This window comes from Scyliorhinus torazame, chromosome 11 (assembly GCF_047496885.1).
Source record: "Scyliorhinus torazame isolate Kashiwa2021f chromosome 11, sScyTor2.1, whole genome shotgun sequence".
Classification (NCBI taxonomy): domain Eukaryota; kingdom Metazoa; phylum Chordata; class Chondrichthyes; order Carcharhiniformes; family Scyliorhinidae; genus Scyliorhinus; species Scyliorhinus torazame.
The window spans coordinates 104,545,981-104,567,911 of record NC_092717.1 but is presented as its reverse complement, the minus strand read 5'-3'; the positions used below and the strand labels follow the sequence as shown (position 1 = coordinate 104,567,911).

At 50.8% G+C, this 21,931-nt stretch overlaps 1 protein-coding gene across 1 annotated transcript in view; it reads right to left on the bottom strand.

The window, feature by feature from the left end:
• The window catches only part of trpa1b (transient receptor potential cation channel, subfamily A, member 1b), a 256,462-nt gene that overhangs the window by 198,021 nt on the left and 36,510 nt on the right, over window positions 1–21,931 (bottom strand). The window lies entirely within an intron of this gene.

The window sequence follows — 21,931 nt, the reverse complement described above, 5'->3', positions numbered from 1 at the left end:
CAGATTTCTGGGACGTCATTCTCCGACCCCCCAGCGGGTCGGAGATTGGCCGTTGGCTGCCGTGAATCCCGCCCCCGCCGGTTGCCGAAGTCTCCGAAGGGAGAAAAGTCGGCGGGGCGTTAATGGCACTGCAGACGTCGGAGAATGGCACGGGTGTGCGCAAGGCAGCCGATTTTGGGCCTGCCGATATTCTCCCTTCCGGATGGGCCGAAGTCCCGTTGACGTGATGACCGGTCACGTCGACGTAAATCAAACCTCCTTTTCATCAACGTGAACCTAAACAACTGGGATCAAGTGGATCCCTTGAAGAGCATTGCGCAGGTCAAGGAGACACAGCCTGAGTGAGAGAGATACAGACCGAGTGAGAATTTGGTAATTTGGTGCAGTGAGGTAATTCGGTGAAGAGTGGGAGAAGGTGCTTTTTCCCTACTGTTTTGTTCTCTCTCTTTCTTCGGGCCTAATTTCGGGAGCCGTTCGGAGGAGGAGGAGCAGTCTCTGTGAGTATAAAAACCTAACGGTAACTTCCTGTTTTCCAGTTTTGTTTTGTTTTTCCAAAAGTGACGTCAGAGGGAAGCTGTGATCTGAGTGGTTGATAGCAAATCTGCCCCAAATTAAAAAAAAAACACAGCTAAACTCAGAAACTTAAATTAAACTAATTAATTAATTAGTGATGGCTGGTCAGGTGATGTGCTTGAGCTGCTTGATGTGGGAGCTGGCAGATCCCATTGCGAGCTGCAGCGACCTCATCTGCAGTAAGTGTTGGCTGCTCGAAGAGCTCTGGCTCAGAGTTGATGAGCTGGAGTCTGAGCTTCAAACACTGAGGCACATCCGGGTGGGGGAGACTTACTTGGACACTGTGTTTCAGGAGGCAGTCACACCTGTCAGAGTAAGTAGTTTAAATCCTGCCAGTGGCCAGGGACAGCAGGGTGTGACTGCAAGTCAGGCAGGTAAAGGGAACCAGCAGTCAGGAACGCAGGAGCCTCAGCCCTTGACTCTGTCCAACAGGTATGAGGCACTTGCTCCCTGTGTGGATGACGAACAGGGTTGCAGGAAGGATGAGTCAGCTGACCAAGGCACCATGGTTCAGCAGGCCATTCAAGGGGAGGGAGTAAATAGGCAAGTTGTAGTTGTAGGGGATTCTATTATCAGGGGGATAGATAGTATCCTTTGTGAGCAGGATAAAGAGTCCCGCATGGTATGTTGCCTGCCCGGTGCTAGGGTGCGGGACATCTCTGACCGGCTTGAAAGGATACTGGAGAGGGAGGGGGAGGATCCAGTTGTTGTGGTCCATGTCGGTACCAACAACATAGGCAAGTCTAGGAAAGAGGACCTGTTTAGAGATTATAAAGAGCTAGGATTCAAATTAAAAAACAGGTCCTCAAGGGTCATAATCTCCGGATTACTGCCCGAGCCACGTGCAAATTGGCATAGGGAGGCAAGAATCAGGGAAGTTAACACGTGGCTGAAAGAGTGGTGTGGGAAAGAGGGGTTCCTTTTCATGGGACACAGGGATCAGTTTTGGGACAGGGGGGACCTATACCGTTGGGATGGTCTCCACCTGAACCGAGCTGGGACCAGTGTTCTGGCGAAAAGAATAAATAGGGTGGTCAATAGGACTTTAAACTAAAGATTGGGGGGGAAGGGAAAGTCAGGGAACCAAGAGGTGAAGTAATCAGTGGGAAGCGTAGCTGCTTAGGAATACAAAAAAGCACGAAAAGACAAAACTCAGGAGAGGTTACGATAGTCCCCATCCCACAAAACATGACACAGTGTATGGAAAGGCTCAGTAAACCAAGGTCCACCACACTAAGAAAACAAAAAGGGACGGTCAATAGAGAATTAAAGGTGCTATATTTAAATGCGCGCAGTGTACGGAACAAGGTAGATGAGCTTGTGGCCCAGATTGTGACTGACAGGTATGATGTGGTAGGCATCACACAGGCATGGTTGCAGGGGGTTCAGGACTGGCATTTAAACATCCAGGGATTCACAACCTATCGAAAAGACAGGGAGGTGGTCAGAGGGGGCGGGGTTGCCTTGTTAAGTAGGAATGAAATTAAATCAATAGCACTAAATGACATAGGGTCAGATGATGTGGAGTCTGTGTGGGTGGAATTGAGGAACCACAAAGGCAAAAAAACCATAATGGGAGTTATGTACAGGCCTCCTAACAGTGGCCAGGACCGGGGGCACAAAATGCACCACGAAATAGAAAGTGCATGTCAGAAAGGCAAGGTCGCAGTGTAAGGTTTTCGGGCAATTCGGCCTTTTTGGAACTGCCCAAGAATAAAAACTCAGAGACTGTAAACTGACTTTTCAGCCAAGAGAACGGAACCAGTTTTCCCAGCAGGCCTGGTCCGCTGAGCTGAGTAGGGAACATAAGTATTTACACCCCCCCCCTAGGAGCTACAAGGAAGAAGGAGCCAGACAACGAGATAAGATCAAAACACAGACCAAGGGGCACGGGAATACACAGGGGGCCTGCCTGCAAGCAGGACAATGGGATGGTCATAGCCCCATGCAAATGTAAATGACCTGGCCTCCACCAGAGCAGAATCCAATCAACACCCCATCAACATAGCAGCTATCTCCGGAGCAGATGGAAGTCTTTGAAAATCTTCAAGGGAGCTCAACCTCGTTATCTCAAAAAAAACAGACTGGAGGCGGACCTAGGGGAGGTACTCCCATCTCGACAGGTCTGACCGGCTCAAAGGGGGCGGGACCAGCGGGAACTTTAAAACTTACCTTTTTCAATGCAAAAGGGGCTGGCCGATCACAGAACAAAGCCAGGTAAAGCAATATAAAAGGGGCTGTGTTTTCAATTGGGGGGCTCTTCGTTCTTGGCTCGACCTCTGCACCCCTGACTTGACCTCTGCAGCCTGTGACCGTAAGTAACCCGCAGCAGCTTGCGAAACTCCCTTGATTTTAATAGTGGTTGAGGCTTTGGGGAAGGGAACTTGTTTTTTGTGCCTTGTGATATTGCTAAAACCTGTGTAAGCATAAGAATTTTCGTTGTGTCCGCTATATTACTTTTGAATAGACATAGTGTATTTTAGAGCATAAGATTTTATTGTGTTTCTTCTGTTGATGATTTTGACCTGGGTTTTACAATAAACCTTGATTTGATGCTAATTGGAGTCGTTTAAATTCTTCAATCCTTCACCAGCGATCTCTGACCAAGTCATTGTTAAAAATACTCCTCACCTTAATTCCGGGTTCAAGAATCGAGGGTCATCTTGAGCGATTCACTCAGGACAGACTGCTGGTTAGGAAATAAACAGCAGTGTCCTATTCTCTCTCTTGGGAAAGCTACTCTAGTGGAGTAGGAACCGGGTGGGTGTTGTACCACCGGCAAGAGAGAGAATCACCTGGGTATTGGTAGGGGTCTGGAGATCTGTGTGATATAAGTCTCAGGCTGTCGGTTAGGAATAAACGGCAGGCTTGAATCAGTGCTCTCTTCAGTGGAAGTGTCCCAGTGCGACATCCCCTGGCCTCTGAAGTTTCAGTGCCGGCTGGAGAGAGACACACACAGATATTCAAACCCCAGATATCGGCCCAGTAATGGAGTAGCGGAGATGGCACCCTCTACAATGGCGACCGCGGCAGGAGCCCGGTGGTTTGGAGTATGTGACTTGGCAGAGGGGGTGAGGGAACGAAGAAAAATGGAGGAGAGAATATCCTCATATTTGTGGCAAAAGGTCAACCTCACCAAACCTTGGGTCTCAGAATTGATCAATGCGGAGCAACCGGTAATGGCAGCGGCTGCATGGACAGAAAGCAAGGCGCACAAAAGGCACTTGGAGAAGGCAGTTTGGCTGGTTTGCCTGTCCGAGCAGGTAGTCAAGACAGAGGATAGGGTCGAAGAGTTAGAGCAGGAGTTGAGAGAAGTGAGGGCCAGCGCAGGGGACAGCGCTAGCGCAGCGGAACGACTGCGGGAAGAAATGACAGAAATGAAACAGGAAAGCGAGTCTAACCGGTGTGAGAAGGACTATCTCCACTGCCAGATAGTGGAGGGTAAAGAAAAGGAACGGAGGCTCCAGGAACTATATTCTCGGAGTACAGAGCAGTGTAGGAAGCTGGAGGGGAAGTTCCGGGACATCCAGGCAGCGTACCGGGTGGCTCGCGAGGAAGTAGGGGACTGTGCCCATGGGCCGTGCCAGGCACGAATAACGGAGTTGGAGGAGACCTTGTCCAAGTTCAGGGGACAGATACACCTGGTAGGTCCAGGGGGGGTCCCAAGGGGCAAGGTGCTCCTCGCAGCGGATGATTCCCCAAAGGCCAAGGGGAATAGACCGCCTCCTGAGGCACCGGGATCGTGTCCGGGTCGGCAGGGGGGGATCGGGCTGCACGTTCAGGGGCAAGTCCAAGGGGGGTCGGCAGGGTACCCCCAGCTGGAGGCGTGTCCGCCTGGTTTCGTATGTGGGTCCCCATGGGATGGGGACAGGCCACTGCCTGGGAGGCCGGTGATGGGGCCGGGTCAGCAGGTAGGGTTTGGACCGCCCGGTCAGGGGCAAGTCCAAGGGGGGTCGGCAGTGTATCCCCAGATAGCGGCGTCTCCTATATGGGTAGCTAGCCCGGGGACAGGGGGGCTACCCAACGAGGCAGGAGAGCTGGACAGTGGGGAGGAGGAGCAGGAACCCCAGGTAGGGCAGATGTGCCCTGTCAGGCAAAGAAGGTATGGTCCCCCGGCGGGGATGGCAAACAGGGGACCGGTTGAGGGCGACATTATCGTTCCTCATGGGGCATCCGCGCTCAGGGGGATGGTGGCCCACGTTCCCAGACTAACTCCAAAGGGGGATCCGTCGCTGCATTTTATGGAGGTGGAACAGGCTGCCAACATCAATGACTGCGACGAAGGGGAGCAAATAAAGATGCTCCTGATAACCCTAGATGCCCAGCTATGCAGGACAGTGACCTCTGGGAATGGGGGAAGACCTGACACCTGGGCGGCAGCACAGACTGCTGTTCTGGAGGCAATGGGCTTGAATCTGGGGAGCCCTTTCATGAGGGTGGGGGAAACCAAGCAGCAACCAGGGGAATCTCCCACCATGTTCGCAGACAGACTGTGGACTGTCTATATGGAGGCATGCGGGATTCAAGCGGATAGACGGAATTTAGGGGAAAGAACCGCCCACTGGCTGAAGACCCTAGTTGCCAATTGTCTCCCTAACGTTAGGGCAAAAGCCGAACACTGGTTCGACCCGCAGACCCCGGCCCTTAACGAGGAAGAGGTCCTCAGGAAACTTACCCTCGCATATCGTAATGGGGAGAGGGGTGAGGACAAGCCCCTTAAGGGTAAGGTGCATGAAATCGCGCCAGCAGCCCCTAAGAGAGAGTGGAAGCATGAGGAATACTTATGCTACGGGTGTGGGAAGGCCGGGCATTTCAAGAGGGAATGTAAAAACCCTAGCAAGGAGGAGAGGGCTCCCGCAGTAGAGAGTCAGACCCCGGCGGCAGGAGCAGCTGCCCCGGAAACCTTCGAGGTAAAGAAACTTTTAGCCTTTTTGCAAAGCCTAGCAGCTGGGTCGGGACAGGTGGCAATGGCAACGGGCCAGGGCCTGCCCGCACCCACACCACAAGAACCCGTATGACTACCCAGGGAGCAGCCTCAGGAAAAAGGGAGCGCAGGGGTAGTTCTAGCCCCAGACCCTGGTCCGGTCCAGGTGCAGGATCCCATTCTGGAGGCTGCCTCAGGGGCTATTTGCAGTTTAAATCCCTTAAGGTGGGACCCATGCGAACGCCACATCAGTCAATTTAAATTGTTCCACCCCATAAGGACAAGAAAGAGCAAGGTGGGGGGAAGACTGGGGGTGGTAGTGGAGAAACCCCCCGTAGAATTAACGACGGTGGGGGAGGTCCCTGACTCCACGGTCACACAACCGGTGACAAGGTGCTGTCCCGAAGGGGCAGTCCCAAAGAGACCGACAGTGCTGCAAGCACCCAGCCCAGGGACAGTGACAATTCCCAAGCCCTTACCTGTGGGTCAGGTGGCCTGCCTTAGTATAGAGACTAAGGAGGCGGAGGAAGTGGAAGTATCACCTTGGGCTTGGGAACCAGTCAGGGGACGAAGGAGCAATCGGGTCTCCAAGCCCCCTCTAAGATGGTCACCCTCACAACTCCCTAGAACCCGGTCCCGCAGTAAGGGGGCCCGGGAAGGAGGGAGCGCTGAGGGATCCCCGAACCCTGTTGGGGAAGGAGAGGCAAGAGGCAGCCCGAATCCCCGGGAGGGGACGGTCTGGCCCGAGCCGTTCGACCAAACAGGTGAACTGCCCCAGTTTAGCGGGGCACAGTTTTAATTTGGCCACCCGGAGACGGGTGGCATTGTATATATCATATTCCTTTTTCTTTCCCCCTGCTAGTTTTAATTAGTGTGTAGTTGTGTGTGTGAAGTATTTAGGATCGTGGGAACACAGAAGCGCCTGGTGCAAGGGTAAAATGATGAAGCACCAGGCACTAGGACCCTGGTGCAGCCGGGCTGTAAACACAGAATCACAGACAGGCTGCGGCAACTTCAAAGCGGGAGCTGATGCTGCCGCTGGATAGAACCCATGCACTTTAAGGTAGGTAGGGCTGTAGAGGCAAGAATGTGTTTTGTTTTTACAGATGGGGCACCCGACGATGTGGAGTTTGATGATCTTGGCGATGGTGGGACCGGGAGAACTCCGCAGAGGCGAGACAGAAGAGTCCTTCGACTGACCGGGTTAGGGTGACTGAGGGCAGGCGGGTGTGTTCAACCTGTGAGGGGGACCTTCCTTTGGGGAGACGGTGGTGGCCCAGGAAGCTGAGGCTGGACATGAGGGATCGGTCCTCGGACTGGGAACGGACTGGACAACACCTACCGGACCATCACGGGGTCACCGGGTAGGATCACCGTTTGCGGGGATAAGGGGTGGGCTTCTGACCAGGGCATTTATTTGTGTTTATGGGGATCTACCAAGGCATGTCCACAAGGGGCATTAATCACTTTTGTAAGGTGGTGGCAGAACCCAGGGAACGGGATAAATTGACCGCACTGGGGAGGGATGTGTAACGCCCAGGGAAGGGATGACTGTAAAAGCTACCGAACTGCTGGTTCAGGTAAAGCGACCCCTGCCCACAGCCCAACCGATCGACCCTCACAACTGTCCGATCACCACCAGGGGGGGGGCCTGAGAATGGTTTAGTGTTTGCCCCCACAAAGGAAATGTTGTACAGGGGGTACATTATGCTGTCGCCTCAGTTGGACTAATGACGATGGAGGATAAATGAAGAGCCTTCAACGGGAAGAAACGAAGTGCAGCCAAGAAAGGAGGATCCTTGGTGAAATAAAGAGATGCAATTGTAAATAGTTGTATGGATTCGCGGGTTTCAGTTACTTGATTGTGATATATGTACAGGGACCCTTACGTTTGGGGTTCCGGTGAAATGTGTACTTGATTGTGATATATGTACAGGGACCCTTACGTTTGGGGTTCCGGTGAAATGTGTATATGTTACTGTGTGTTTAAATTAGATATGGTCTTGTCTTTCCCTTTCATTGAAACCAGGGGTAGCCTAGATTAAGGGAACTGTCTTGGGAATTGTAATTTCGCATGTTGTTGGGGGGGGCCTACGGTCCACACAAGAGGAAATGATTGCCCTTCACCTGTGTCGATACGGTCCAAGCAGGTAGGGACGTATCGAAGGGGCATCTGTAAGGTTTTCGGGCAATTCGGCCTTTTTGGAACTGCCCAAGAATAAAAACTCAGAGACTGTAAACTGACTTTTCAGCCAAGAGAACGGAACCAGTTTTCCCAGCAGGCCTGGTCCGCTGAGCTGAGTAGGGAACATAAGTATTTACACACCCCCCCTAGGAGCTACAAGGAAGAAGGAGCCAGACAACGAGATAAGATCAAAACACAGACCAAGGGGCACGGGAATACACAGGGGGCCTGCCTGCAAGCAGGACAATGGGATGGTCATAGCCCCATGCAAATGTAAATGACCTGGCCTCCACCAGAGCAGAATCCAATCAACACCCCATCAACATAGCAGCTATCTCCGGAGCAGATGGAAGTCTTTGAAAATCTTCAAGGGAGCTCAACCTCGTTATCTCAAAAAAAACAGACTGGAGGCGGACCTAGGGGAGGTACTCCCATCTCGACAGGTCTGACCGGCTCAAAGGGGGCGGGACCAGCGGGAACTTTAAAACTTACCTTTTTCAATGCAAAAGGGGCTGGCCGATCACAGAACAAAGCCAGGTAAAGCAATATAAAAGGGGCTGTGTTTTCAATTGGGGGGCTCTTCGTTCTTGGCTCGACCTCTGCACCCCTGACTTGACCTCTGCAGCCTGTGACCGTAAGTAACCCGCAGCAGCTTGCGAAACTCCCTTGATTTTAATAGTGGTTGAGGCTTTGGGGAAGGGAACTTGTTTTTTGTGCCTTGTGATATTGCTAAAACCTGTGTAAGCATAAGAATTTTCGTTGTGTCCGCTATATTACTTTTGAATAGACATAGTGTATTTTAGAGCATAAGATTTTATTGTGTTTCTTCTGTTGATGATTTTGACCTGGGTTTTACAATAAACCTTGATTTGATGCTAATTGGAGTCGTTTAAATTCTTCAATCCTTCACCAGCGATCTCTGACCAAGTCATTGTTAAAAATACTCCTCACCTTAATTCCGGGTTCAAGAATCGAGGGTCATCTTGAGCGATTCACTCAGGACAGACTGCTGGTTAGGAAATAAACAGCAGTGTCCTATTCTCTCTCTTGGGAAAGCTACTCTAGTGGAGTAGGAACCGGGTGGGTGTTGTACCACCGGCAAGAGAGAGAATCACCTGGGTATTGGTAGGGGTCTGGAGATCTGTGTGATATAAGTCTCAGGCTGTCGGTTAGGAATAAACGGCAGGCTTGAATCAGTGCTCTCTTCAGTGGAAGTGTCCCAGTGCGACATCCCCTGGCCTCTGAAGTTTCAGTGCCGGCTGGAGAGAGACACACACAGATATTCAAACCCCAGATATCGGCCCAGTAGTGGAGTAGCGGAGATGGCACCCTCTACAGCAGTGATCATGGGGGACTTCAATATGCAGGTGGACTGGGTAAATAATGCTGCCAGTGGACCCAAGGAAAGGGAATTCATTGAATGCTTACAGGAGGGCTTTTTGGAACAGCTTGTGATGGAGCCCACGAGGGAACAGGCCATTCTGGACTTAGTGTTATGTAATGAGCCAGACTTGATTAAAGATCTTAAAGTAAGGGAGCACTTAGGAGGCAGTGATCATAATATGGTAGAATTCAATCTCCAATTTGAAAGAAAGAAGGTAGAATCAGATGTAAAGATGTTACAGTTAAATAAAGGTAACTACAGGGGCATGAGGGAGGAACTGACGAAAATCAACTGGGAGCAGAGCCTAGCGGGAAAGACAGTAGAACAGCAATGGCAGGAGTTTCTGGGAGTAATTGAGGACACAGTACAGAGGTTCATCCCAAAGAAAAGAAAGGTTATCAGCGGGGGGATTAGGCAGCCATGGCTGACAAAGGAAGTTAGGGAATGCATCAAAGTAAAAGAGAAAGCCTATAATGTGGCAAAGAGTAGTGGGAAGTCAGAAGATTGGGAAGGCTACAAAAACAAACAGAGGATAACAAAGAGAGAAATAAGGAAAGAGAGGATCAAATATGAAGGTAGGCTAGCCAGTAACATTAGGAATGATAGTAAAAGTTTCTTTAAATACATTAAAAACAAACGGGAGGCAAAAGTTAACATTGGGCCGCTCCAAAATGACGCTGGTAATTTTGTGATGGGAGACAAGAAAATAGCTGAGGAACTAAATAAGTACTTTGCGTCAGTCTTCACAGTAGAAGACATGAGTAATATCCCAACAATTCCGGAGAGTCAGGGGGCAGAGTTGAATATGGTAGCCATCACAAAGGAGAAAGTGCTAGAGAAACTAAGAGGTCTAAAAATTGATAAATCTCCGGGCCCAGATGGACTACATCCTAGAGTTCGAAAGGAGATAGCTGAAGAAATAGTGGAGGCGTTAGTTATGGTCTTTCAAAAGTCACTGGAGTCAGGGAAAGTCCCAGAGGATTGAAAAATCGCTGTTGTAACCCCCCTGTTCAAGAAGGGAACAGGGAAAAAGATGGAAAATTATAGGCCAATTAGCCTAACCTCGGTTGTTGGCAAGATTCTAGAATCCATTGTTAAGGATGAGATTTCTAAATTCTTGGAAGTGCAGGGTCAGATTAGGACAAGTCAGCATGGATTTAGTAAGGGGAGGTCGTGCCTGACAAACCTGTTAGAGTTCTTTGAAGAGATAACAAATAGGTTCGACCAAGGAGAGCCAATGGATGTTATCTATCTTGACTTCCAAAAGGCCTTTGATAAGGTGCCTCACGGGAGACTGCTGAGTAAAATAAGGGCCCATGGTATTCGAGGCAAGGTACTAACATGGATTGACGATTGGCTGTCAGGCAGAAGGCAGAGAGTTGGGATAAAAGGTTCTTTTTCGGAATGGCAACCGGTGACGAGTGGTGTCCCGCAGGGTTCAGTGTTGGGGCCACAGCTGTTCTCTTTATATATTAACGATCTAGATGACGGGACTGGGGGCATTCTGGCTAAGTTTGCCGATGATACAAAGATAGGTGGAGGGGCAGGTAGTATGGAGGAGGTGGGGAGGCTGCAGAAAGATTTAGACAGTTTAGGAGAGTGGTCCAAGAAATGGCTGATGAAATTCAACGTGGGCAAGTGCGAGGTCTTGCACTTTGGAAAAAAGAATAGAGGCATGGACTATTTTCTAAACGGTGACAAAATTCATAATGCTGAAGTGCAAAGGGACTTGGGAGTCCTAGTCCAGGATTCCCTAAAGGTAAACTTGCAGGTTGAGTCCGTAATTAAGAAAGCAAATGCAATGTTGTCATTCATCTCAAGAGGCTTGGAATATAAAAGCAAGGATGTACTTCTGAAGCTTTATAAAGCATTTGTTAGGCCTCATTTAGAATATTGTGAGCAATCTTGGGCCCCACACCTCAGGAAGGACATACTGGCACTGGAGCGGGTCCAGCAGAGATTCACACGGATGATCCCAGGAATGGTAGGCCTAACATACGATGAACGTCTGAGGATCCTGGGATTATATTCATTGGAGTTTAGAAGGTTGAGGGGAGATCTAATAGAAACTTACAAGATAATGAATGGCTTAGATAGGGTGGATGTAGGGAAGTTGTTTCCATTAGCAGGGGAGACTAGGACCCCGGGGCACAGCCTTAGAATAAAAGGGAGTCACTTTAGAACAGAGATGAGGAGAAATTTCTTCAGCCAGAGAGTGGTGGGTCTGTGGAATTCATTGCCACAGAGGGCGGTGGAGGCCAGGACGTTGGGTGTCTTTAAGACAGAAGTTGATAAATTCTTAATTTCTCGAGGAATTAAGGGCTCTGGAGAGAAAACGGGTAAATGGAGTTGAAATCAGCCATGATTGAATGGTGGAGTGGACTCGATGGGCCGAATGGCCTTACTTCCGCTCCTATGTCTTATGGTCTTATGGTCTTATCGAGATTGTCGAAATAGAGTTAAGAGGGAAATCAGGAGGGCAAAAAGGGGACATGAAATTGCTTTGGCAAATAATGCAAAGGAGAATCCAAAGAGCTTCTACAGATACATAAAGGGAAAAAGAGTAACTCGGGACAGAGTAGGGCCTCTTAAGGATCAACAAGGACATCTATGTGCAGAACCACAAGAGTTGGGTGAGATCCTGAATGAATATTTCTCATCGGTATTCACGGTGGAGAAAGGCATGGATGTTAGGAAACTAAGGGAAATAAATAGTGATGTCTTGAGAAGTGTGCATATTACAGAGGAGAAGGTGCTGGAAGTCTTAAAGCGCATCAAGGTAGATAAATCCCCGGGACCTGATGAAATGTATCCCAGGATGTTGAGGGAGGCTAGGGAGGAAATTGCGGGTCCCCTAACAGAGATATTTGAATCATCGGCAGCCACAGGTGAGGTGCCTGAAGATTGGAGAGTGGCGAATGTTGTGCCCTTGTTTAAGAAGGGCAGCAGGGAAAAGCCTGGGAACTACAGACCAGTGAGCCTAACGTCTGTAGTAGGTAAGTTGCTAGAAGGTATTCTGAGAGACAGGATCTACAAGCATTTAGAGAGGCAAGGACTGATTCGGGGCAGTCAGCATGGCTTTGTGCGTGGAAAATCATGTCTCACAAATTTGATTGAGTTTTTTGAGGGGGTGACCAAGAAGGTAGATGAGGGCAGTGCAGTAGACGTTGTCTACATGGACTTTAGCAAAGCCTTTGACAAGGTACCGCATGGTAGGTTGTTGCAGAAGGTTAAAGCTCACGGGATCCAGGGTGAGGCTGCCAATTGGATTCAAAATTGGCTGGAGGACGGAAGACAGAGGGTGGTTGTAGAGGGTTGTTTTTCAAACTGGAGGCCCGTGACCAGTGGTGTGCCTCAGGGATCGTTGCTGGGTCCACTGTTATTTGTGATTTATATTAACAATTTGGATGAGAATTTAGGAGGCCAGGGGCATCATTCTTCGACCTCCCGCCGGGTCGGAGAATGGCCGTTGGCCGCCGTGAATCCCTCCCCCGCCCCCGCCGAAGTCTCCGCTCCCGGAGATTGGGCGGGGGCGGGAATCCAGCCGCGCCGGTTGGCGGGACCCCCCGCTGGATTCTCCGGCCCGGGTGGGCCGAAGTCCCGCCCAGGAACTGCCTGTCCCGCCAACGTAAATCAAACCTGGTATTTAACGGCGGGACCAGGCGGCGTGGGCGGGCTCCGGGGTCCTGGGGGGGGGGGCGCGGGGCGATCTGACCCCGGGGGGTGCCCCCACGGTGGCCTGGCCCGCGACCGGGGCCCACCGATCCGCAGGCGGGCATGTGCCGTGGGGGCACTCTTTCCCTTCCGCCTCCGCTACGGCCTCCACCATGGCGGAGGCGGAAGAGACTCTCCCCACTGCGCATGCGCGGGAAACTGACAGCGGCCGCTGACGCTCCCGCGCATGCGCTGGGAAACTGACAGCGGCCGCTGACGCTCCCGCGCATGCGCCGCATTTCCGCGCCAGCTGGCGGGGAAACAAACGCCATTTCCGCCAGCTGGCGGGGCGGAAATCCCTCCGGCGTCGGCCTAGCCCCTCAATGTTGGGGCTAGGCCGCCAAAGATGCGGAGCCTTCCGCACCTTTGGGCCGGCGCGATGCCCGTCTGATTGGCGCCAGCTTTGGCGCCAGTTGGCGGACATCCCGCCGTTGGGGGAGAATTTCGCCCATGGTTAGTAAGTTTGCAGGTGACACCAAGATTGGTGGCACAGTGGATAGTGAAGAAGGTTATCTAGGACTGCAACGGGATCTTGATCAATTAGGCCAGTGGGCCGATGAATGGCAGATGGAGTTTAATTTAGATAAATGTGAGGTGATGCATTTTGGCAGATCGAATCAGGCCAGGACCTACTCAGTTAATGGTATGGCGTTGGGGAGAGTTATCGAACAAGGAGATCTAGGAGTACAGGTTCATAGCTCCTTGAAGGTGGAGTCGCAGGTGGACAGGCTGGTGAAGAAGGCATTCGGCATGCTTGGTTTCATTGGTCAGAACATTGAATACAGGAGTTGGGACGTCTTGTTGAAGTTGTACAAGACATTGGTACGGCCACACTTGGAATACTGTGTGCAGTTCTGGTCACCCTATTATAGAAAGGATATTATTAAACTAGAAAAAGTGCAGAAAAGATTTACTAGGATGTTACCGGGACTTGATGGTTTGAGTTATAAGGAGAGGCTGGATAGACTGGGACTTTTTTCCCTGGAGCGTAGGAGGCTTAGGGGTGATCTTATAGAGGCCTATAAAATAATGAGGGGCATAGATAAGGTAGATAGTCAACATCTTTTCCCAAAGGTAGGGGAGTCTAAAACTAGAGGGCATAGGTTTAAGGTGAGAGGGGAGAGATTCAGAAGGGCCCAGAGGGGCAATTTCTTCACTCAGAGGGTAGTGAGTGTCTGGAATGTGCTGCCAGAGGTAGTAGTAGAGGCGGGTACAATTGTGTCTTTTAAAAAGCATTTTGATAGTTACATGGGTAAGATGGGTATAGAGGGTTACGGGCCAAGTGCGGGCAACTGGGACTAGCCTAATGGTAAAAACTGGGTGGCATGGACTGGTTGGGCCGAAGGGCCTGTTTCCATGCTGTAAACTTCTATGATTCTATGATAACCTGTGCTCCAGGTTCACGCCAACCAGCGTGGAGGTGAGTGACGGCCTGGGGGATTGGCCGCTGGGCAGGCGATGGCGTGGCCGCAGTCTGAATGTGTGGGGGAGAGGTGTGTGTAGGGTTTTGTGTGTGTGTGTGCGGCGGGGGAGGGTGGGGGGGTGGAGTGGGCTGGGCTCCGGGGGAGTGCCGGGAGGGGGGTCCGTGCCGGGGAGGAGGAGGGGGTGGGGGGGTCCGTGCCGGGGAGGGGGATGGGGGGGTGCGTGCCGGGGGGGAGGATGGGAGGTCCGTGCCGGGGAGGGGGATGGGGGGGTCCGTGCCGGGGAGGGGGATGGGGGGGGGGGTCCGTGCCGGGGAGGAGGATGGGGGGGGGTCCGTGCCGGAGAGGAGGATGGGGGGGGGGGGGCCCGTGCTGGGGAGGGGGATGGGAGGTCCGTGCCGGGGAGGGGGATGGGGAGTCCGAGCCGGGGAGGGGGATGGGGGGTCCGTGCTGGGGAGGTGGATGGGGGGGGGGGGGCCGTGCCGGGGAGGGGGATGGGGGGTCCGTGCCGGGGAGGAGGATGGGAGGTCCATGCCGGGGAGGGGGATGGGGGGGTCCATGCCGGGGAGGAGGATGGGAGGTCCGTGCCGGGGAGGGGGGTGGGGGGGGTCCGTGCCGGGGAGGAGGATGGGGGGGGGCCGTGCCGGGGAGGGGGATGGGGGGTCTGTGCCGGGGAGGAGGATGGGAGGTCCGTGCCGGGGAGGGGGATGGGAGGTCCCTGCCGGGGAGGGGGATGCGAGGGCAAGTGAGTTGGTCCACCTGGCCAGGTGCCAGCCTCCAACAGTTGGACCCATGCGGTCCATGCCACCTGGCTGGGGGGGAAGGAAGGGATACGGGCAATGATGACATGTCGTCGTTCCCCCCCCCCCCCCCCCGCCCCCCCCAAACCAGGCCGTCATGTTTTCCAATCATCCAGCGATGTTGGCCGCCGTGGCGGCAGCCGCTCATGTCTATGTTGCCCTGGACGAGGAGGAGGAGGAGGAGCGTGCCAGAGAGGCGGTGCAGGCTGCCGCAGAGGGGCAGGCGGCAGCCGCCCAGGCTGGAGGGACACCTGACCGACAGGACGAGGAGGGGGAGGAGGACGTCGCGGCCCCACGGCAACGGAGGCACCCGAGGGCGCCCCGTGTGTACCGGCCCCGGCAGTCATACCAGGACCTCACGGACCGGGAATGCAGGAGGAGACTCCGGATGAGGCGGGAAACCGGGCACACATCTGCCACCTGCTGGCACACCTGTCACCGCGTGGCACTGGTGGGGGACACCCTCTCCCCGTGTCCGTCAAGGTTACGGTGGCCCTGAACCTTTACGCAAAGGGGTCATTCCAGGCACCGAGTAGGGACCTGTCCGGCATATAGCAGACATCGGTGCATCGGTGCATCCGGGCAGTGACAGATGCCCTATATGCCATGGCGCACCACTACATCCGCTTCCCTGTGGATCGGGCCAGCCAAGATGCCCGGGCCGTGGGCTTCTCTGCCGTGGCCGGGTTCCCCATGGTCCAGGGCGCGATTGATGGGATGCACGTCGCATCTTTGGGGGCCGAGCCCCAACATTGAGGGGCTAGGCCGACGCCGGAGGGATTTCCGCCCCGCCAGCTGGCGGAAATGGCGTTTGGTGCGGAAATGCGGCGCATGCGCGGGAGCGTCAGCGGCCGCCGACAGTTTCCCGCGCATGCGCAGTGGGGAGAGTCTCTTCCGCCTCCGCCATGGTGGAGGCCGTGGCGGAGGCGGAAGGGAAAGAGTGCCCCCACGGGACAGGCACGCCCGCGGATCGGTGGGCCCCGATCGCGTGCCAGGCCACCGTGGGGGCACCCCCCGGGGTCAGATCGCCCATCGCGCCCCCCCCAGGACCCCGGAGCCCGCCCACGCCGCCTGGTCCCGCCGGTAAATACCAGCTTTTATTTACGCCGGCGGGACAGGCAATTTCTGGGCGGGACTTCGGCCCATCCAGGCCGGAGAATTGAGCGGGGGGTCCCGCCAACTGGCGCGGCCCGATTCCCGCCCCCGCCCAATCTCCGGTATCGGAGACTTTGGCGGGGGCGGGGGCGGGATTCACGGCGGCCAACGGCCATTCCCGACCCGGCGGGGGGGTCGGAGAATGACGCCCAGATTCTCCGGTGACCGGAGAATTGCCGCCATTCGTGCGTCCGCAATCGACGCTGCGCCGGTCGGGGGCCGTTGGAAAAGGTCCCCCCCGGCGATTCTCCGTGCTCGACGGGCCGAGCGCCTACCGGGTCCCGCCACCGTGGTTCTAATATTCCACCCGGTGGGAACTCGAAGTCACGGCTGATGTGGGCGTTATGATGGGGGGACGTGGGGATTGTCAACCGGGGGGGGGGGGGGGGCTCGACAACAGGCAGGCCCACGATCGTGGGCTACCGATCAGCGGCCCATCGCGATCTGGGAGCAACCTGTCTTGATCCGCGCGGGCCCCACTGTTTGGCTCTGCCATGTCTGTGGCGCCTGTGCCAAGGTGAGCCACCGCGCGCATGCCGTGCACATGCGTGGCCGCGCATTCTGTACAGCAGGGCCCTGCCAGCAGCCAGAGCTGCGGGACGCACACCGGGATCCTGCTAGCCCCCTGGAAAACGGAGAATCACCCTGGACTTTCGAGGAAAAAGTCCGGAGTGATTCTCGCCCGTTTTCTGGCGGGCGTGGGGACTTCGTCCCCAAAAAGGAGAATCCCGCCCAGGGTGCCCGGCCCACTAAGCAGATGCAAATGGGTCATTAAGACTCATTTGCATCCATTTACCACCTCACGCTGACACGCGGGTGCAAACCACGATCCCACAGCACCGATCCCATTTTTTCTCCGATGCCCGATTCTCTGACACATCGGGAACCCCGCTATCAGCAGTGGAAGGTGGAGAATTTCCCTCAATTCTAAATGGGGTGACCAAAACCTTGGTAATGGATGGAAGTTTAAAGAGTTGGAAAAGTGGATGCTGAAGAAAGCAATTCCAGAAAGTGGGACCTAGGTTAGTATGGTGAAAGATGGAAGGCTCAGAGTGGGCCGGAGTCTGAAAATCAGATAGTCGGGTCCCCAGAGGAGTTTACAGAGATAGCGGGTTAACTCCATGGAGGAATTAAAACATGAGGGTGACATGTCAAAATTTAAATTTTGGAAATCAGGAGCCAATGTAGGTCAGTGAGAACATGTGATAAGATGGTGTGAGCAGCTAGAGAGTTGGATACAAACAATATACTGCAAATGCTCAAAATCTGAAATATAAACAGAAAATCTAGAAAGACATAGCAGGTCTGGCAGCATTTGTGGCGAGAGAAACAGAGTTAACGTTTCGAGTCTATTTGACTTCTTCTGGGGCTAGAGTGTCAGATAATAACAACAACAAAGAACAAAGAAATGTACAGCACAGGAACAGGCCCTTCGGCCCTCCAAGCCCGTGCCGACCATACTGCCCGACTAAACTACAATCTTCTACACTTCCTGGGTCCGTATCCTTCTATTCCCATCCTATTCATATATTTGTCAAGATGCCCCTTAAATGTCCCTATCGTCCCTGCTTCCACTACCTCCTCCGGTAGTGAGTTCCAGGCACCCACTACCCTCTGCGTAAAAAACTTGCCTCGTTTTTTAACATAACAGCTAATCTGTTGTGTTAAGTATTGGGGGAAATGAGCGCAGCACGGTGGCGCAGTGGGTTAGCCCTGTTGCCTCACGGCGCTGAGGACCCGGGTTCGATCCCGGCTCCGGGTTACTGTCCGTGTGGAGTTTGCACATTCTCCCCGTGCCTGCGTGGGTTTCGCCCCCACAACCCAAAGATGTGCAGGGTAGGTGGATTGAACACGCTAAATTGCTCCTTAATTGGAAAAAAAAATGAATTAGGTACTCTAAATTTATGTTAAAAAAAAGACTTGGGGGAAATTAAGATGAAAAAATTAAATTGAAATAAAATAAAAAGAGGAATTGATAAGGGAGGCTGTCTGCAGAGGGGTTTATATGCAAATTAGCATACCAGTGCAAAAAGCAAGTGTTTACCGATGTGACTAGGTGAAAACAATGGGGGATAGAAGAAGTGACTTTAAGGGGAGAGATAAGGGAATTGGCACATATGTGCTTAGAAGCCAGGTCCGCAGGTGGGTAACATCAAAGGGAAAGAGTGATATATCCATAGCACAGTAACTGGAGAAAGGGGCACAGTAGAGGCAGCTGCCAGCTCAGCCACACCCAGCTTAAGAAAACAGTCGCCCCTGAAAACAAGTTACTGCTAAAACGGCAGCCAGTTTAAATCAGAAACTCAAAACAAGAAGATTACGCTTTCACTGAAACTGAAGACGGTTTCCCAAAATGTGGACAAATACCCTGAACGTGGTAGTTATTTTCTGGATTTAGCTCATAGAGTTACATAATACTGCATATAGTTTGGGAACAAGGGGCGCCTCGGAGTTCAGGAAATGTACTTAGTTGGGAACAAAGGGGTAACTTCATGTAATATTGTGTGTGTGTGTGTAGCCATCAGTGTAGTTAAGTGTACTGTTGTAGTGTATTATAATTCTTCTTGTGTGTTTTTATTACGTCAGTAAATATTCTTTATTAATTGATCAAAATACAGCTGGAATATTTCTCCATGGTTTGCATATCTTTTCTTAGAGGATACCAAATTGAAAATGTACACTACCAAGAACCAGTGTTCCAATTTACCCTTCTGGGCTTTGTGATACCCTCGCATTGAACATCATCAGGGTTCTCAGCAGTTGTTCATGGGGTGTGGAGAATGGTACATTATCCAGGAGAGCAATTGTAGAGCATACAGGAGACTAATCAAATGTACGGTAACAAAAGTTTAAAAAAGATTTCAGTATTAGATGACCTGAAATAGTTCTAATGTAACAAGTAGAATTACATGGTGCCATGCGGGAGTACCTTTAAAAAAAGAAAGAGATAGAGAGGAAAGGGAAAAAGAGAGAGAGTTTGAACTTCGGAAAATGGCTCTGAAACATGAAAATCAGTTAAAATTGGCAGACACAAAGAGACATGTACAGTTGGAGGAGATGGATGAGGATAATGAGACAGAGCGTCATAGTCGAAGACGTGGTGGGAATCTATTTAACTATGTCCAAGCATTGCCAAGGTTTGACGAGAAGGAGGTAGACGCCTTTTTCATTTCATTTGAGAAGGTAGCTAAACAAATGCAATGGCCACAGGACATGTGGGTATTACTGATTCAAACAAAGCTGGTAGGTAGAGCTAGTGAAGTGTTTGGTATCTGGAACGTATGAGGAGGTGAAGAAACCCATCTTAAGTGCATATGAACTAGTGCCTGAAGCTTACAGACAAAGGTTTAGAAATTTAAGGAAAGAATTTGGTCAAACATACATGGAGTTTGAAAGGCTCAAACAGAGTAATTTTGATCGGTGGATAAGGGCTTTGAAAATAGATCAAATGTATGAAGCTCTCGGAGAAATTATACTTTTGGAGGAGTTTAAAAATTCAATTCCTGATGTAGTGAGAACTCATGTGGAAGAACAGAGGGTTAAAACTGCGAGATTAGCAGCAGAAATGGCAGATGATTATGAATTAGTTCATAAATCAAAGATTGGTTTCCGACATCAGTTTCAGCCGGTGAGTGATAGAAACTGGGGACATGAGAACTACTCAAGTGGTGAAGGTAAAGGTGATCTGATGGGAGTCAATAAAGAGAGTGTACCTCAGATTTTTTTTAAAATCCAGGAGGGTGGAAAAGAAATGAAAAGTTTCAAATGTGTTCACTGTAAAAAACTAGGCCATGTAAAGTCACAGTGTTGGTGGTTGAAGAAAAGCACTGGAAAGGATGATATGGTAAAATAGGATAAGACAGTGGGATTTGTTAGAGTGGTAAGGGAAAGCCCAAGGGAAACGAAGGAGTTGCAAACGATTGTACAGCCTGTTCAAGAAGTAATTGTTAAGAAGGTGCCAGATGTCTTTGAAGAATTTACTTGTGTGGGTAAAGTTTACTCATGTGTATCAGGAGGAGCAGGTAATGAAGTCACAATTTTAAGAGATACAGGGGCTAGTCAATCTTTAATGGTAAGCGATGAGGAATTATGTAGTTTGGGAAGAATGTTGCCAGAAAAGGTGGTGATATGTGGAATTCAGCGTGAGAGGAGTAGTGTTCCATTATATAAGGTAAGGTTGGAAAGCCCAATGAAGAGTGGTGAAGTGGTAGTAGGAGTAATAGAGAAACTATCTTGTCCAGGAATACAGTTTATCTTGGGTAATGATATAGCTGGATCGCAGGTGAGAATGATGCCTACTGTGGTTGATAAGCCAGTGGAAAATCAGACAACTGAAGGGGTGAAGGACGAATATCCTGAGATTTTTCTGGATTGTGTAGTAACAAGGTCGCAAAGTCACAGGTTAAGACGAGGAGGAATCAAAGAGTGAAGATGAAGTTGAAGAGCAATTGTCAGAAACGATTTTTGATCAGATGGTTGAAAAAGAACAAGAACAGGTGGAGGATGAGGCGAATATTTTTAGTTCAGGAAAATTGGCGGAGTTACAACAGAAAGATGTAGAAATAAAATGGATATATCAGAAAGCGTATACGGAAGAGGAATCTGAGCGTATACCAGAATGTTATTACCGTAAAAGTGATGTCTTGATGAGAAAATGGAGACCTGTACACATGCAGGCGGATGAAAAGTGGGCAGAAGTTCCTCAAGTAGTATTGCCGGTAGGATATAGAAAGGAGGTGTTGCGAGTTGCACATGAGGTACCAGTGGGAGGTCATTTGGGAATCAGGAAAACTCAAGCTAAAATCCAGAAACATTTTTATTGGCCTGGACTACATAAAGATGTAGTTATATTTTGTCAATCATGTCACACATGTCAAGTGATAGGGAAACCTCAAGCAATGATAAAACCAGTACACTTAATACCCATTCCAGCATTTGAGGAACCTTTTATGAGGGTCCTAATTGATTGTGTAGGACCGCTTCCTAAAACAAAAAGTGGGAATCAATGTCTTTTGACAATAATGGATGTGTCTACTAGGTTTCCAGAGGCCATTCCAGTACATAATATTACAGCTAAAAGGATTGTGGAGGAGTTATTTAAATTCTTTACTAGATATGGACTACCCACAGAAATTCAATCGGATCAAGAATCAAATTTTATTTCAAAGTTATTCAAAGAAGTTATGGATAGCTTAGGAATAAAACAATTTAAATCAACTGTGTACCATCCAGAATTACAGGGAGCGTTAGAAAGGTGGCATCAGACATTAAAGACAATGTTGAGGGCGTATTGTCAAGATTATCCAGAGAACTGGGATAAAGGAATCCCATTCGTATTGTTTGCAATTAGGGATGCACCTAATGAGTCTACCAAATTTAGTCCTTTTGAACTAATTTTTGGTCATGAGGTAAGAGGACCACTTAAATTGATTGAGGAGAAATTGGTGGGTGAGAAATCGGAAATTACACTATTGGATTATGCGTCAAATTCTAGGGAACGATTAAATAGAGCAGGTGAATTGGCGAGACAACATTTGAAAGTTGCACAAAATGTGATGAAACGGGTAGCGGACAAGAAATCCAAAGTTCGTAGTTTTGTCAGTGGGGATAAAGTTTTAGTGTTGTTACCAGAGGTAGGTGAGCCTTTAAAAGCTAGGTTTTGTGGACCACATCAGATTGAAAGGAAATTAAGTGAGGTGAATTATGTGGTTAAAAACACCAGATAGAAGGAAGACTCACCGAGGGTGTCATGTGAATATGCTTAAAAGGTACTTT